Genomic DNA, 18,662 nt, shown 5'->3' with positions numbered 1-18,662 from the left:
TGATCTGAAGCTTGCTTTTTTCTCACCTCTCCAGCTTCAGTCTTGACGGTGACCTTCCCTGTTTCCCTGCTTTGGATTGTCCCTTTCACAAAGGATTCCTTTGGATGTGCCACAAAGACAGATGACTTGGCATCAAAAGGCTTGTTCTGGGCCTCAATTCTTTCCTTCTCTGACTTTCGGAGGTAGGGAGCTGCCTCTCCAAAGACAGCCATCTCAGCATCTGAAGAAGCCATGGCTGCTCTTCACTGAAGGCACCTCAGCAGAATCTTCTAATGGGGAGAAGTAATGTGGCACATATCATTTAGATATATTCTGTCAGACTGGGAGACTGACTGTGACTTTGTTTTTCTTCAGCCTGTACTATATGGAGTATCTAACGTGTCCTAATGGAAGATTTGATTGACTTAGGTTGACTTAGGAAACAAGAGCTCATAACTGATGAAGTCTATGTGTTCAGACGTCTAGAAGAGCTGTATCTGATCACCTTTAACAATTGTAGGCTTGGGGCTTTAAGAACATCATGTCTGTAAGATGAGTGAAGTTGCTGAGCAAGTTTTATTTTAAGACATCATTACCAGCAGTTGAAATAAAGGTGAAGCATTTTGTTTAAAGACAAAGAAACACTTCTATAAACATGTAGTATAAAAGACCTACAGTCTTGAAAAACATTGAACCTATGGGGCATTTACTTATTAACTATAATTGTAGTAGGAAGGCAGTGGAAATTAATGAATTTTGCTACTGAAGTTGCCAGCAGAAAGAAAAGGGCAGGATCTATGACCTTTTAACACTCTGCTGTAATTCAGTTTGTTTAGACATTTGTCATTCATGAGTACAATATCCAAATAGTCTCATCTTCAAAGTTCTGACTTGTATGAAACAAAATTCATGCACTGAAATTGGAATTGCCATAGCTGGACAAAGCTCCCAAATAAATACTGAAAAAATCCAGGAACAGGTGACTTCTCAAAACTTCAATAAAATAAGAGTGCTTCTTCAGATGCTTCACTAAAAATGTGGATATCTAGATTTCTCCAGCTGCACTTGAAATTTCTCTAGCTATGTTAGTGAAATTTATTCCCTCTGTTCATTAGCTAAGAAGGTTTTGTTTTGCTTTTGGTCTGGTAAATGGATATTTGAAAGAGCTTCAACATTTTACAAAGATGTACAAAGATGGTAAGAAGGTCGGTATTGTCCGATGAGTTGTTGATAACATGTTGATGAAAAATATACAGTTTTGCACTTTTTCCTCCTTTGTTCATCTTATTCCAGTTCTATTGCTGCAATGATATGAAGCTGGCACGCCTCACTCCCTGTTTGGTCAGTTAAGCAGAAATGAAGAGTATTCCAATGGGAATTTTCTGGTCTGCCATCAGAGACAGGAAGATAGAAACACAACCATTTGAAAACCTCACCAGCCATGAGCACCCACCAGCTGCCTACTGTAATCACACTGGCTTTGAATGCAGGGTAAAAAAGGCGATTGCTCATCCATACAGAAATCCCACCCAAAAGCATGAATAAATCAGGTTCTTACCTCTCGTGATACCAGATGGGTGGCTCACAGCCTGGCGGCTGGTCAGTGCTGCAAAACAGAAATGGCAAGTTCCTACTTGGCACAGAATTCCAGAGTGAAAATGTGCAGGTATCTTGAAAGCAGATTTAAAACTCGAGCTGAGGAATTGAGCTTCCTCCTGGAAACGAGCACTGGAGGCAGAGGAATGGTGTAACACAGAAAGACTCCTGCATGGCTGCGGACCCCATCCACTTACCTTGGAGCTTTCCGTGGAGACAGGGCACTCTTGCTGCAGGGACATTTTATACGATCTCATCTGCAGATGCTACAGATGCCTACTCTTTCTTCGGTCAAAAAATTTTTGGCAAGCCTTCTTTGGTAAAGCATTGTCTGGCAAACTGAACTAAGGGCATAATTGTCATTTGACATGACTAGATATAATTAGAAAATTTTGATGTCTTACGGACTATATGAATACATCTCCTATAAACAATTTGACAAGGGTGTTAAGGAGGGAATCTGGACTAGTCAAGGCACTTAGAGAACTTGGATGCAGGACTTATGGATTCTATTGCTGGCTTTCCCACCGACTCACTGTATGACCCAGAGTGGATTGCTTGGTATGTGTGTGCTGCAGCTACCCCAGCTGTACAATAGATAGAACAGGATGTTGAAAGAGAAATTGGCAGTTGTGATGGTAAAATCCTGAAAGCAAAAATGCGGATGTACAACACAAGTGCTACAAGTACAGCAGGATGATCAGGCAAAAGCTGCAGTAAGTGAGAGATTGGGTTCTAACCGGATTTTTAAGCTCTGAGAGCAATGTGAGGCAACTTCAGAGATATCAGAAGGAGCACACACGCAGAGGCATGTGCATTTGTTGTTGTGACCTTGTGCACCAATGCGTGCTGTGAGAGAAGTTATAACCTCTCGAGACTTCTGATCTGCAGATCAGTGCCAGTGAGCAAGAGGTGCTCCATTCTTTTGCTGAAAACCTTTTATCTTATCCGAGTATCTCCATACCTATAACCCAAGGACAGATAATTTATCTAGAAAAGACTCCCACAGTTTTTTCCTACCTACAGTTCACAGAAAAATCCCTCTAGTCAGTCACAGCTCTAGAAATAATTAGACATTCCAGATTCTCTGTGCCTGATACATCCCTCACATCTCATCAAAGATATCTTACACACATTCACACAGTCCAAAAAACACAGTGTTACGTATACCAGAGCACTGGGGCTGGCAAACCTGCCAGTACAGTGCTGATAGCATGGGAAAGAGGGATTTGCTAGTAGTTCTGAAGAGTGAATATAGGAAATGGGTGTTGTCATGTGAGCTGCTTTAAAAACTGTTAAATTTCAGCATGTTCTTCTCCTGGTCATTAACAAAAGTCAGTAGTTAACACATGGACAAGGTAAGAAAAATGATTTGTGAGAATTGGTGTAAAAGCCAGCACCAGGCACTGACTTGTGCATGAAGAGCTTTGCTGAGGAGGGCTCTGACACTGCAGCACCCAAATTCTGGGTGTCTGGGCCTCAACCTGGAGCTCAAACTCATCCAAATCAGGTTGATGAGTGCCACATGGAGCCCTGCTTCCCAGTGGTTATAGGTCTGGCCAAGGAGGGGACAACAGGGCCTCGGAAGCTCCGAGCACAGGGTTCAGAAGACCATGAACAAAGAGCAAAGCCTGGGAGGAGCAGAGATGGATGAGGCCATCTCCCAGGATGGGAGAGCTGTGGGTTCCTCCCCGCAAGTAGAGGAGGGAGCTTCAGTCTCCCACTTCCTGGGAAGCTGCAGCATCTGCACTGTCCAGGCAGCATCCCTTGGCAGCTGAGATGAAGCACTAAGTAGCTGCAGCTGCTTTCCTGTGGGGCCCTGCCCTCAGCAGCTGAGCGTCCTAGACTAGATGCCTGACTTTGGGAACTGAAAGTCTTGAATTTCCAGTTGCCAGTGACAAAGCCAGTCTTCTCAGTAGAGCTCTTCTTATTTGCTCTTTTTTTTTTTTTTTTTCCTGTTGAATTTCCTAAGCAGTGGACCCAGCTGTATAATAGGCAGGAGAGAAGCTCATCACCAGGCAGCTCGAGGCATACAGTCAGCCAAAGCCAGGCCTAGCATGAAAATAAAGTGGTTAGCAAATGTATGTCTCTTCAGTATTGGCAATCACCCAGCAGTGCTTAGGGGATTGAGCATTGCGTCCCTAGGTCCCTATAAGCCAGTTTTAGAAACCTAAAGCCTTTACAGAGAGGTCTAAATCTCAGAAAAATGTTGTGACAAGGGCAAGGAAATGAAGGAGAGGTTAGATGGCTGTTAAACATCCACAACAATGGAGATTTCTCTCTGGGAAACCTGTTCCATTGCTGATTCAGCCTCAGAGTCAAAAAGTTTTTCCTGAAGTTCAGATGCAGCCTCCCACATTTTCTGTGTGCCCATTTCCTCTGTCTCAGCTGATCTTTTCTGAATCTTTTCATCTCCAGGATGAACAGGCTAATGCTCTCAGCCTTTCCTCATATCAGAGATGCTCTAGTCCTTTAATCATCTTCGAGACACTTTGTTGGAACCCAAATACATCAATGTAATCTCTTGTAGTGGAGAGCCCAGAAATGGATGCAGTATTCCAGGTGTGGCCCGAAAAGTGCTGAGCAGAGAGGAAGGCTTACCTCCCCTGACCTGCTATGACACATCTTTTAATAGAGACCAAGTTATCATTCACTTTCTTTATAGAAAGAATGTGAATGGTAATGGTGTTCATATTCAACCTAGTGTCCACCAGGAACCTCAGGTCCTTTATTTAAAGGTGCTTTCAATTTTCTGGCTGGTTGGCCTCCAACATCTTTTGGTTCCTGGGTAGTTGTTCCTCCCCAGCTGGGGGACTTTTCCCTTTCTCAGCACTATTGGACCCAGTACTCATTGGTGCACATACAGACACAGCATAGAAAATTCTATGTGTTAAGTGGGTCTTAGTAACTGCAGAATTGGGAAGACTTCAGGACTCCTCTAAGACTCCGAGGTAGAACTGAATGTGAAGAGGGAAATGAACATTCCTGTAGACATCCATTCTCAAAGACAATGAGACTCATATTTGAACGACTTGTCTGTTTGCACGTTTATACTAAAATATTTTCAAGCAGTATCTCCTCATTGAATTTTTATTCATGTAAATATGGGTCTTCTAAGGAAGCCACTACACAGTTTTACCTCACACAAAAGGATGTAGTCACATCTTCTCTGATCTGAAGATAACAGGAATGAGGTCGCTCTTTGGTGAAGGTAATATCGCAGTTTGCATTCTGTCTGATTACTACAAGTGAGATAACAAAGATGGACTCCCTATAACTCTTCAGCTTTACTGCCTGCTTGTTGATCTTTATGTGAAGTTTGCTGCAGCTTTCAGTATTTTACTATTTCTTAGAGAGTCATAATCATCTGCAGGACTTGGTTCTGTGCAAATGGAATGACAGGATTATTTTAACATTCTCTTAGTTAAGGGAGAACACAGCCAATGAAAAGAAGAGCTTGATTTATTGAGAGAAGCCAAGTCGAACACTTTCCCTTGTCAAAGAGAAAACATCCAGGAGGGAATGAGTGAAGTACAAATTTAATCACTTCATTTGTGTGAGGAGGAAATGTTAAGTAGGAAAACAATTATCCTGCATTACTGGTTCTTCTGAGTCCTTGGCAAGCCCTGCTCACAATGTAATTGTGGCACAGGACAGAGTCTCTAATCTCTCTCTCACACGTTAATCAATATTGCTAATTGAGTTAACCAGGTCATGTGTGGACTTTCAGGTATATCTAAAGGCCTCCTCTGATGTTAAAACAAAACAATCAAAGTCCTCAGGCACCTTGATATTCCCCTAATAAACAGACCCTATACAGAAACAGCATGAGATTTCTGTAGAGTCAATACAATGGCCAAGGAGGCAAGAATACTAAGGTTGGTATCGAGACCAAACTGTCTGCCATCTCCTTCAGGAATTCAGCCTTTATCATCTCAAATACTACGCTGTGCAGTTCAGTGGAGCTAGTCTCTGATTGATCCTTGGAGGAGAGGCCAGACAGTAGACTACCAGCCAGTATTATCTCATTTAAATAGTGGTTCTAGCTCACTAGGACTGAAACTGTTCTGCACATAGGGCCATAACAGCCGTGCGGAAATATGCAACCTAAAGGGTAGGAGCTCATGACCCCATTCAGAAGAGGGACTAGTAAGACCTCTAACATCATTATTATTAACTCAAAATTAGAAATCTGGCAGCTTTCCTATCACTGGGAAGAATCACCATGTTTCTTGACACACTCAAATAAAATGGTAGCTGTAGAACTATTCAACTGAAATGTGAAGAAGCAGCTTCCCTCTACCCAGAGTCAGCAAGTAAAAGGCTTTCTACCAATCTATTCTGATTGCTCCAAGACTGCAGACCATGGGTTGTGCCAGACAAGGCATGTAGTGTCTGGTCATCTCTTTAGGAGAGAAAGAAACCTGGCATGCTGAGGATTTATAGAGGATTAACCTAGGAGCTTGAAAGGTTTGGGTGGTCCCACCCACAGTAAATTGACACAGGGGGGCAGCCCTTCATGAAGAGATCTGAAAACTTCTAATCTTCATGGGGTAAATGACTCAATCCCTGGTTGAGAGGAATGGAAATCTGCCTCAGGAATCCACAGCCCAATCGACCATAAGCACACATCAAGAGAAGGAGCTGAATGTCATGCACATATAGAATAAAAATAGTTATTGGAGCTTACCTGGGGGTGAAAAGTGTTAAGTCTTCAAAGGAGAGCTTAGAAAACTGCTAGCAGTCTCATCCTGCAAGGAAGACTGAGAACGATGCCTGATAGTTAGGGGCACAGAAGGACTTCAGGGCATACCGTCCCCACTAACCCTGCAATAGGTGCTGGAGGAAGTCCTTCTTCAGCAGAATGTGTATGCAGGCATATACAAAACCGCAGTGTAACTATGTATGTTGACTTCAATGAAGGAGAAACTATTCTTACTGTGGGTTTATAATTTGGATTTCTGTGTCTATCACAAGCATTGAGCTATGTCCACATTAACTGCTTATTATTAATACCTTGATACCAGTATAAACCCCATAGTCAGCATAAGGTGACTATGGGTATGTGAGATTTATGTTGTATCTCAGAGTGAACCATACCTGAAAGGAGATTGGTATTAATCAGTCATGGGTCTGAAGGATTGCTGAAATGTAGCAAAATTCTCCAAGATCTTATATATGGAGATGCAGCTGAGAACACTTTGAAAACACAGTTCAGATAAAACACACTCTACATTCACCATGAAGCAGGCTTTATAGATGACACCAAGTGTGTCTGCTTACTCCTTTGTCAGCTGACTGTAATACAAAAAAATCCTGGTAGCTTAGATTAGCAGGGGTGCAGGGACCTGACAGTATTCATGATGAAACAATGCAGCGCCATTCAAACAAAATATCAAAGCTGTTCTAGAAACCCCTCCAGAAGAAAGAAACCACTCTAGAAGAGCCACAAAAAGGAGGTGCAAGTGCCATGATGCAAAAGGAATCATAGAATTTTATGATATCCCAAGTTGGAAGGGACCCATGGGGATGATCCAGTCCAACTCCAGGCTCCACAAAGATTCACTCCAAATTCAAACCGCATTTCTGAGTCCAAACACTCTGTGTGCTTCAGCAGACTTGGTGCCATGACACAGCTCTACCCATTCTCTTAGGTCCCACCACTGTTTACAGAGAAGAGATCAGTGCCTTGCCTGTCCCTGCTACTGTAAAGAAGACCCATTTAGTGCCCCAGCCATTCTCAGAATTATTCCATGAATTCCAGAATTCATCAAGCATAGAGTTATTAGGAAGAAGGGGGAACTTCATCACTGCAGTCAAACTCCATGGTCACAACAATGCAGCTGCACAGCTTTCCCAGCGCAGCAGGACATCTTCCCAGACCTCACCTTACCTTCCAGGGCTGCCACAGCATATCTGAATTCAAATTTTATTATTGTGAGAAATAAATGCATCTCTCTGTTCATGTGACTCTTAAAAGGTTGCTTTCTGGGTTTTTTGAACATATTTTCACTAATTTCCCACCATTTGTAGTATGTCTGCAGAGCTACATCTGCTTGCTAATGCTGCCTGTTAACAGTCACAACTCTTCAGTTTAAATGGGAAAGGCCTGGACAAGTCTGAAAGCTGAAATCCTTCCGTTCATGCTGGCAAAAGTGACTCAATAGCCGAAGCTGTTTGCAAATCAGCTTAAATAACATCCCATCCAACTGTAACAGGAGGTACGGTTACATTATATAATGTAGAAAATACAGCTAGGTGCCATATCAAATATAATCAGCAGTAGTTGTACCACATATATCTCTTCATACTATTTTACAAAAACACAAAGCTTTCTGTCTGCCATGAATTTTCTGTCAATTCTGCTTTCATTTCTGCAGGTCTGGACTCTTCTGGGACAAGAAGCAAAGCACAGCAGGTAAAGGAGCAGAAGCAGACAGAAGGCCATCTCTGGATACAGACTGTCCTGTGCAGCAGCGCTGCGAGGCAACGCTCATATTCTCCATGGTGGAGAGGGGTTCAGGCATGCTGAAAATAGATCCCTCTTGAGGTGGAGATCAGGCAGCTGCTTCCTTGTCTACTACCTTTTCAGATGTGGGTTTTCTTCTCCTGAGTTGTGAGAGACAAAGAATGAGAGGATGATTTTTAGCAGGGTGTCAGAATGAGAACAAAGTGAGAAAGTGGAAGAACCTGTATGTTGGTTAGTGGGAAACTCCCTCACATGTGCGTTCAGTGTGGTAGAGGTCATGAGCTGGAAACACACCAGTGTACTTGTATGACAGCAGGTTTCGCAGCGTGGAAAGGAATCTCTTACTGGTGATCCTCAGCCTTTTCCCCTGAGAACTACTCTCCAGCCCTCTGCTCCTCTGACTAGAACAGAGTGCTGTGCCAGAGGAAGGGAGGGAAAACATGGTTACAAATCTCTGACATCTTAGGGGCTGTAGACAGCCATCACTGTCCTGTGCTCATCTGGACAAAGAAATTCTCCATATTTTTCTAAGTCAAAATGCATATTAAATACTTGTCCAAACAAATTCCACTATGGCAAATGTACTGCTGGAAACTGCCTGTTTCCACTTAGAAGCAGTGCGCTGGTACAAGCTTCAACTATTTCAAACCTGTAAAAAGGTTTTATTAGCCTTACTAACTTTAACCTTATTGAGTCAGTCTCGCTTGTTTCTTCTTTCCCATCAACTTTTCAAAAACAAAGGCTTCCTGGGGATTTTCTTTTTCCTTGTAGAATGGAATTTGGTTGAAAGGAATTCAAGGAGCCAACTCAAACAATGACACAAAATTCAACTTTGTCCAATTTGTGAATGACACTAAATTAGGCAGATGACAAATGACAGAGCTTAATTCCAGATACATTAAGAGACATGAGGACTGGATCAACACAAATGTTATGAAGATCAGTGTGGACAAGTGGAAAGCTCACAGCTGGGAGAAAAATAGCCTGAGGTGTCAGTATGAGCTGGGAACTGACCAGTTCAGCAGGAGCCCTGCTAGAAAGGACTTGGGAGTTAAGATGGGTGCCCAGAAGGATAATGAGTGCTCTCACTGGAAACAAGGCAAAGATACTGGATGATGCTCTGAGCACGTTCAGTTGACTATCAGAAGCTAAAATCCCTTTTGTTTGGTATGACTGAGTTGTCATCTGAAATGGTTTGTCCACTGTGGGGCTCTCCTGTTCAAAAAGGATATGAACTAAAATGATGAAGATGGTCTAGGGTCTCAAAAAGTAGTCCTACAAAGAGACTTCCAGGGTTTTTAATGTTAGGAGAAAAGGACTAAGTTCCATGTAGGGCAGTTAAAAATACAATGTTCTAAACTTTTCCAATTAGTAGTAGGCAATGTAACAAGGGACACTGATCAAAAATCACAACTTGAGAGGCACTAGTTAGTCATTAGGAAAACTCTTCACAAATGTCTGTACGGAGTGAGATCAAAGGATTGCATAATCTGTCACTCCTGAGATATTTCTCACCATCCCAGTGGTGAAGACTTCTGAACTACAAACCCCCTCAAGCTGGTGAAAGACATGTGACTAAAGCAAAAACAAGCCACAGATGGGAAATTGTACTGAAAACAGTACAATCTGTGTCACTGCCAGTAATGGGAGACAGAAGCATAAGCACTTTCCTGCTATCTCTGTGTGAAGCCTAAGAAACCTTTAACCTTCTCAGCTTTCAGTAACTTGTCCATGTGTCTACGCCACACAGAGTCTGTAATGCTCGCAGGATAGATAGGGCAGACATCTCCTTTAACAGGGATCCCCTTACACCCCTTGTTATTGAGCCCTGGAAGGCTGGAGAGAGCTCAGAGCTGCTCGACTTCTGCTCAGGTAGGAAACCTCCTCTTGTGGGTCAATGCCCTTGAGTCTGAAGAACAGGGTTATGAGTTTCCTGTACGTGGGGACAGCTGATCCTCCCCCAGCGATCAGTAGCCCTGACCAGGAATGCCTGTGTGGATGTGCTGCTCCTCTGACAGACCATTGGTTCTGAGCATGGGCAGGGGAAGGGCTGGCATGCAGCTCTGTGAGTGCCGTGTGAAGGAAATCCCACCAGGGACAGGTTGAGGTCAGAGGAAGGAGGGGAAAGGGAATGAGAGAGAATGATGAGTGGAAGGTGGCAGTGTAAGAGATGAGAATGTGGAAAGAAGCAAAAAATGTGCACGTGGAGATCATGGAATGGTTTGGGCTGGAAGAGACCTTTCAGATCATCTGGTTCCAACTCCCTGCTACATGCAGGGACACCTCCCTCCAAACCAGGTTGCTCACAGCCCCATCCAGCCTGGATGTGATCTGATGAGGGAAGAGGGCTTTGAAGGAAAAAAAGCCAAGAGCTGTTGGGGTAGATAAAAGAGGCATTCATGCAGAATCTGGGAGGGCCTGGCTGTTAGCAGAGCTTATGGAAGGGCATCGTCCTATTTGTGTGGCTTGGACTGTCTTTACAAGCACATCATGGCCTTTTTCTCTCAGGAATCTTGACATGACTGCAGGCATCACTAGAGACAACAGAACTTGTAGAACCAAGGATTAGAACCAAGTTCCTTCTGGAGGGTGGCTGCCTTCCGCACTGTGACAGGCTGCCCATGCATAGTCCTAAAGCTCCAAATTGGATGAGAGCATTGCATTTTGTGAGGTACAGCTGGGGATCCCTCCAGAGAACACCTCCCCTGCAGAGGATGGGTGCCTCAGCAGCCCTTAGGGACACACTAAGGTGGGTAAGCTGGGTCAGGCAGTTGGTGAAGGAAGGAGCAGAGGCAAATGAAGGTGTCATGAAAGAATAGCAGGAGGGTACACATGGGGCAACACAACATTCTGAGCATCCAGCTCAGTTTGATTTTAGCAAGCCTCCATGCTGAAGAATCACAAAGGGAAGCTGATGTGGCTCTGGACAGCCTGGTGGTTGGCAACCCTGCACATAGCAGGGGGGTTGAAACGAGATGATCACTGTGGTCCTCTTCAACCCAGGTCATTCTGTGGTTCTGTGGAAGAAATAGTTTTCCACTGTTAATTAATTCTGCTAGAGCCCCTGAAAATAACTATATGTATTTTTTTCCTCAAAGCCCAGCTTACTCAGAGTAGCAGACCATTTCTGCTAATTTGTCTGCTCTTTGTTCACAAAATAAGCAGTAATACTGATAACTGTGAAGTATCGTGATCAATAAACTTTAGTTCAAGGCACGTTTTTCCAAATGCGCTGTGATTCATTAGCACAAAATTGGGTTAAAGTTGGGCTCTTAAAGCCCAAATGTGTGCACATGGGTGGTAGGAGTCCTACCTACAACCACATGAAAGCAATGTGTGTGTTCTGAGTTTCCTGGGCCCCCTTCATGATAAAAGGGGAAGAATGAGCATCTCCATAATTAAGAAACTGTCCTTAGCCTGGATTCCTATGGAGGAGTCCTTTCTTCTCCACTGACCATGGAGGGGAGATTACAAACCTATTACAATATGAATGGCTGACACTACGGGAGAATAACCTCAGTACTGATTTGTTTGATCCAGATACCCATGACTCCAGCATGGTTCTGTGCAAGGCAGCAGATCCATATTCTCACTGTGAATTTCAGACAACGTGGGAGTATAAAACAAGGTATCTTTCCAAGACAACTTCTCTTAAAAACCCCATCTTATATTTGAACAAAAATTGCAAATTGGGATTAAACAATACTAGGAAACTGTCACAACAGCAAGGTCCCCCTGCCCAGTCCCCCTCTAGGGAAAGCAGACACAAAAGAAGCAAAATTTTGTTATATATATTAGCGTATTTCTGCAACTATCATCCTCTCCAAAAGCAAGAGTGGTTTGAGGGTCTGGAGTTCCTTCCTGTGTTCTTATTCACCACTGGACTGCTTCAGAGCGAAATACAGAAACTCACCAAGTTCCCTGCTGCCCTACATGCCCAGCTGTAATGTGATCTGTGCAGTTAAATGAGATAATCTGATATTAAGGCAGACGAACTAAGAGGCAAGGGGATCAAAGAAGATTGCTTTATCAGCCTCTTAGGGGCTTGCAATGGATTTTACAGGAACACAGTCTCATACCTTCTTTTAGTTCATGGCAATAAAAGAAAGAACAAATTAGAGGGATTTCTCAATCACTGATGTTTGACCAAGAGAAGGATTCTATTCCCCCTTTGGCTTTGGAGCAAAGCAGTAGAACTACAGCCCCCCTCCCCTCCCCTTCCCTCCCCTGCCTCCCCATCTCCTGTCTGCTCTTCTTGGAAGAAACTGGAGAGAGGTTTTGTATGTGACATCAGTGATATTTTTACTTTGGGAAAGGCAGCAATATCACCAAGACACAGCTGCAACCGTTTCTTTGCCCCCCCTCCCTTCCACCCCCACTGAGTTCAGTAGCAAATCTCTTAAGAGGCACAAAGGGCACAAATGCCAAGAAATGTGTCCTCCATTATGCCACGTGCATCTGCTGAATCCGAGACTTATTTTAGGAGGAATTAACATGTATTCCTTCAGAATTTCAAGAGGAAGAACACCCTGCTTAGTCACCAACATGAAAGAAACTGCACAGCAAGCTGATTCAGAACACCAGCTTCACTTAACATTTAGCGAACATTTAGTTAACACTTTAACATTTAGGTTGTTTGACAAGACTTCCTTAAGTTCTACAGCACTGTGATGCTTCCTAATCAAAGGCAATCCGATGCTGTCTCAAGCTATCTTCTCCCTGGCATTGTTACCTGTTACTTGATTGACAGTACCTGAGTAAGTATTTTTTACCAGTTTAGATGCCAGGTGTTAATCTGCTCCTGCAGAGGAGGTCAAAGTTACTGAGCTGAAGAAGAGGAATATGGACAGACTATTGGCTTTCCAGGCTTGCAGCTGGTAGGATAGATGTGGAAAAGCTGTAACTGGTTTCAGGGAGCAGCTATTTAGCAGTGCCCACTGCTCCAGTGTGCTTTCCCATAGTAGATCACCGTAGATCACTTTGCTGTGATAATTATTTGATTATTATCCTCTGATCCAGAAAAGAGCTGAGTATAGCAATCTTTTTCTTAAATAGTACACTTTCCTTCCTCCCTTCTCTTAGATAGTATCCCTCCTTCCTTCCTGCCTGCCTTCCTGCCTGCCTCCCTCCCTCCCTCTCTTTGTTTTCTGCAAGACTTCTGAGAATTTTATTCCCAAATAACTTGCTTTGCTGGCTGCTGTACAGAACTTACCCTCAGCCCACTTGAGAGGATGGGGAAAGCAGCTGTTTGCCCCTTTCCCACAGTGAGTACACAGCACCTGCAGAGAGAGCCTCATAAATTTGAGAATATACAGCCATCCACATCACCTTAGAACAAAGGACTGGCAGGTACTCTGTAAGGAGAGTATATAAGATAACTGGTGAAAATGCATTTTCACATTTTCCAAAGTATTTACAATTTTATGAAAGCATATAATCTTCCCACCTGATCATTCCTTTTCCAAAGTGAAGAATCATAGTCACTGTCTCTCCAATGTTCCCATCAGCGTTGACATCTTTCTACATAACCTTTCTACTTGCACAGGCCAGAGCTGTGGAGAGCACATGGTTTGTGAGCCTGGCACAATGATTTCTGTTTTGTTCTCAATTGATCCTGATCATTCCTAATGATCAGGCCTTTTGTGGCCACCATCAAGCACTGACTTGACATTTGGAGACAATTACTTGCTGTCTGGTAGCCTCTTAACCCCATTTACTTGCTGTCTGGTACCTCTTAACCCCAATTCTCCTTTCAGAGACTGGATTTCTGTAGGGTTTGGCCTATACAGCTCAGAGGCACCGAATAGGCAGAGGAGCTGACCTTTGGTTGCAGCCACACAAAGGGTTTTTTTGGCTGGTGTTGCACGGCCTGCCTTACAAGGATGATGTGGTAAGCAGCTTTCAGCAACATGACAGTGCGTGAGACTCAAGCAGCTCAAAGCAGCAAGCAGAGCTGCAGAGAGACAGGTAAAGAGGCCACCTGTTGTGTAGGGATGACCAGCTGTAAGCTATCAGAGGTGCACCATTACTCAGGCTCTTCATGCAAACATCAGCGGAAGAAATCTGGGCAGCAGCCACTGCCAAGGAGGTGACATTCAGGATGCCCTTTCTGTCACCCACCAAAGCAGCTGAGGGGCTCCAGTTACAGAGCAGGGGAGTGGGGTGGGCAGGCTATGAGGCCTCCGGGAAAGACAGAGAAGAAAGAGAGCAAGTGGCAAAAGGGGGAGGGAAGGAAAATTAGGATTAGGTGCATAATATTAGAACTAGCAACAACTGCATCCTAAAAAAGAGAGCAATGAAGTGATATCTTCCTTTGCTGACACTCATCTTAGACAGATGCACAAATCCCACTTCTGGGCAGGTTTCAGTGCTGTAAGTGGAAATGTACTGATACTGGAATTTGTATAATCCTGTTCTCTTTAAATGTTAGACTTTTCAAGGTTAGAACACTGTAAGATCTTCTGAGTGCCATGGTCACAGCAGCGCAGTTACCTATTTAGCAGAATATTTTCTAAACTAACTTCCTATGTTGCAAAAAAGTTCCTTTTGCATCTTCAGGAAATTTGCCAACAGACTCATTTTATTCATGGTGATCAACATAAACATTTCCTTAACTGCTCTCTGTATCCACCTGACAGACACAGGGAAGCATACACGTTTCTGCTCCCTCTGGACTGCAAATTAGCTGCGCAAAGCAGACCAGCTCCGTCAGAAGACAGTGATGGTGATGTGCCACCAGACAGCCAGCAGCCAGGGTGCCCCCATGTGAGCAGCTGGTGATGAGCAGCTGGGGGGGTCTGGCAATGCTTACATTCTCCGTTCTGTGGTAATTACCTGCTCACCTCACTTTAAGTCTTCTAAGGACAGATGTTTCTCTTCGAGTGTTTTGTCACAAAGTGCTTGAGAAGGTCTGAGTTTATGCCAAAGGAGAAGCGAATACTGAGCCCAAAGGAAGAGAGAAAGTTGTTTAACATCTCAGACAGGACCATGGCCTGAGAAAACGTATCCCAAATCTGCCGCATAGAATCAGAGAACCACAGAATGGCCTGGGTTGACAAGGACCTCAAGGATCATCTAATTTCAACCCTCTTGCCATTGGCAGGGTCACCAACCAACAGACCAGGCTGCCCAGAGCATCTCAAGGTGCAGTGCCAAATTCACTCAATTACCGCTTTGTCGAACATTACAGGTGTATGTTCCCTTCCTTCCAAGTTAGTCCCTCAGATTCCTCAAAGTGCCCTGCTGCTGCAGTTGACCAATGCCTTCCCAGTTTTAGGGTCTCAAAGCAGAGCCATCCCCTGACCCTGCACTGCTCTCTGCCTCGTGTATTTGCTAAGCCTGCAGCTTGCCCCTTGGTGCTTCAGTTCCAAACCCTCCATGTACACTGAACTGTATTTCTCCAAGCAGCACTGTGCGGACCTCAGGGAGCTGCTGGCATGTGGAGATGGTGGTGCCCACTCTGCTGGAGCTGTAAGAGCAGTGCTCTGAAGCCTTAACAGCAAAACTTGTGTCCTGTGTGATTTCCTTCTCTACTGGGGCTCCTTACTGTGAACTACTGAACGTGGCTTTACTGATAGAGTGTCTGAAGGGAAATGTTTTCAACCATCTGTTCTGCTAGAACTGAACTGCTACTGTTGTGCTCAGGAGGTCTCCTGCAGTCCACACAGTCCACACAGGACAGCAGTTCTATATAAGCCCATCAGCTGCATCTATTTTAAACTTTCTCTCAGAGGTCCTTGTTTATGGCCACTATGAACTGATGTTTTTCTCAAGACCTTTGCACAAGCCCTGGTCAGATGACAGGCATCCTGACTCCACAAATAGAGTGAGAATGCAAAATGACCCTCGTTCTCCATAAGGCAGTGAGCAATACATCTTCCATTTCCCTCACATCAGTGTCCCACTTTGGTCCTGATCATACAGCAGGCTTTATAGCAGTGTCTGTCTTTTTTTTTTCCCAGCCTCTGCTCCTCCTGCACACATCCTCCTTGGCTCAGATCACTGATTTGGTCCTTTCCCCATTACATACCTAAACTCTCCTTCCTGGCATCCCTCAAAGCTGCTCAGCCTCTGCTCCATTCTCCTCCTCCGCTGTGTTTGTTGTTTTTCTTCTCATCCTATTCTTCAACTGCCAAAAAACCCACATGCAAAGGAGGTAGCCACAAGCTGGGCTTCCTCTTCACTCCACATGGCCTAGGCAAGCCAAATGGTCAGACACCCATGGGTTAGATGGTCATATGCACATAATCATTTTAGTGCTTACCAATAATTTATCTTCCTGTTTCCTCTGACCATTCTTCCCTCAACCTGATGCTCACTTGTCGTTTCTCCCACTCCCACATCCTCCACCATCTTCTCGCTCTGCCCTCTTCCTCCACACACTCACGTCTTGCTCTCCCTGTCCTCGTCTCCTCCCTGCTCTCCCCAGCACAATTTCAAACTCCCATCAGCACTTCAGCACTGTGGTTACTCATACTTTGTCTCTCTTGTTTTCCAGTTTATTAATTTTTTTCAACAAGAGCCACATTACGGTGCATTTTGTGGCTCATCTCACATGTCAAGCGCTGGGGCCCCAATTCAGTGTTGGATGTCAGCATGGCCTGCTCTTGCTCCACCCGGCCGAGAGAGGCATGGCTCTCAGCAGTGCTGCCAGCCCTGAAGAAAGCTTGGAGCAAGTGCTGCTGCCTTCCTCATGATGGGAAGGGATTCATGGATTTGGGTTCTCATTCTGAGCTGCAAGAAGTGAGCTTTCACATCCACAGACTTTGCTTCTCATTGTCGATGTCAAGGGAAGTGATGCCCACACGCACCCCAAGCTGAACACCAACGGCAGCTGTGCAGCAGCCGTGCTCCTGGTGGCACAGCACATCCCAGCAGAGCAGGGCAAGCACCCAGGGGCCGCGTTCACACACTGCCATTTCCACTGGCTTCAGAGGGGCCACTCCGGCCGGCTCCTGACTGTTCACATTTCAGCTGAGAAAGGAGCTGTGCCGGACGGAGCAAGACTTTCTGGGACAAGAATAGCATCTGCCATCTTAGGACACAGCACAGTTGTCCAGCTCCTGCATGGCAGCACGCCGCAGTGAGATATAGAAGGCAAGCTACCCGCTGAGGAATGTCTTCGAGTGCTATTCATGGAGGCGTATCATCTACAGCAGCAGGCCCGGCCCCACGCAGGAGCCTTGCGAGGGGGGTTATTTTGAACTTTGGGCGCTGAGGATTGAAGGGAGACAAATGACAGCCATCCTCCTGGCACAGGCAACTGCAGAGCTCTGTGCACAAGCCCCGCAGCCTGTCAGCGCTTCTGGGGATGACGCTTGTGAAGCTGCTGGGCGACGCGGTGGGACCTGAGAGCCCAGGAGATGGGAGCCAGGAGGGAGCTGAGAATTCGCTGGGGACGCGAGGGCAGGCCTCAGGCCCGCCTGTCCCAGACTCAGGCACTGCTCTGCCTGCTTTGTTTTGACCGCATCCCTGGGAGCGTCGGCAGGTAACTTTGTGCAGGTGCACACTGTGATCAGAGGAGACACAGTTAGACTTACAACTTGATAGCTGCTTCATCTTCAGAGAGCTACCTTCCCTTTCATTTTGTGCTTTTGTTGCTCTCTCTTTTTTATGTTTTAATAAAAAATACTTTAAAAAAAAGTTTTATTGCTTATATATATTAAATTGCGTAAATGGTTAAAGCAAACAGATATCAGGCTCTTTTACCTTTGAGTTTAAATGACAGGAAGACTTGAGGAAGAACTGGTATGCAAAAGGAGAAGACGGCTGAGATGAACTTGCCAGAGGGATGAGAGTTCAGAATCATGTGGGAGGAGGGAAGGCAGAATGTTCTGGTTTCATCTGGGATGAAGTTAATTTTCTTCCTGGTAGCTGGTAAGGTGCTGCTTTATGGATTTAGGATGAAAATAACATTGATAACTGAAGTTTTAGTTATTGAGGAACAGGAAAGAATGGAGTAGTGTGGGACAGTGGAAGGTTTGGGACAGATATGCATGAATATCTCCAAAGGGGAGACTCCAAAACATCTCTGGGTATCTGTGCCAGTGTTCAGCCTCCCGTGCAGCACAGCAGTGCTCTCTGATGGTCAGACAGAACTGTCTGGGTTTCCGTTTATGCCCAGTGCCTCTTGTTCAGTCACTGGCACCACCGGGCTCTGTTCTTTTGCACTCTCCCCTCAAGTATTTATAGACACTGATGAAATCTCCCCAGGATAAAGGGAACAGTTAGTAACGAAACAAGAGTAATGGTGTGGTGGTGAAACTTAAACACTGGAGACAGGGAATCTTGAGGAACAGGCAGCAAGCCATGCAGTGTGAACATGAAAAGCTGTAAACACATCAGTATCTGAAAAACAACCATGCTTTTGTCAGTAGGAGCACTTCTCCCACCCACTGGCTCCCAGATGCAAGCAACAAATGGGCAAATAAGATGCAAAATGCAGGAGAGCAGAGGCAAACCCTGTGGAGCACAACTACTTCTGAAGCGCGAGGAGCTGTCATTCCTCACACCTTGGTATCCCCAGCAGCCTCCAGCAGTGAGCTGACAGATTATTTGATCCTCAGGTGCACCCTGTGAGAATATTTGAGTAAGAGATTGAAACACCACAGGGTATGTG

At 44.9% G+C, this 18,662-nt stretch overlaps 1 long non-coding RNA gene across 2 annotated transcripts; it reads left to right on the top strand.

Annotated features, from left to right (window-relative positions):
• Positions 1–12: 12 nt before the first annotated feature.
• LOC122193153 lies at positions 13–16,580 on the top strand. 2 transcript variants are annotated; one of them, XR_006182828.1, is made up of 4 exons: positions 13–2,136; positions 7,956–9,916; positions 11,585–11,672; positions 14,683–16,580. It is a non-coding gene; the product is annotated as an uncharacterized LOC122193153 (long non-coding RNA). The 2 variants fall into 2 exon arrangements; XR_006182827.1 differs by having other exon boundaries at positions 11,585–16,580.
• The last annotated feature ends 2,082 nt before the right edge of the window (positions 16,581–18,662 follow it).

The sequence above is a fragment of the Lagopus leucura genome, unplaced genomic scaffold (assembly GCF_019238085.1).
Source record: "Lagopus leucura isolate 7727_CA_CO unplaced genomic scaffold, USGS_WTPT01 111-30_obj-0_obj, whole genome shotgun sequence".
Lineage (NCBI taxonomy): Eukaryota > Metazoa > Chordata > Aves > Galliformes > Phasianidae > Lagopus > Lagopus leucura.
This window is presented reverse-complemented; position numbering and strand designations above follow the sequence as displayed.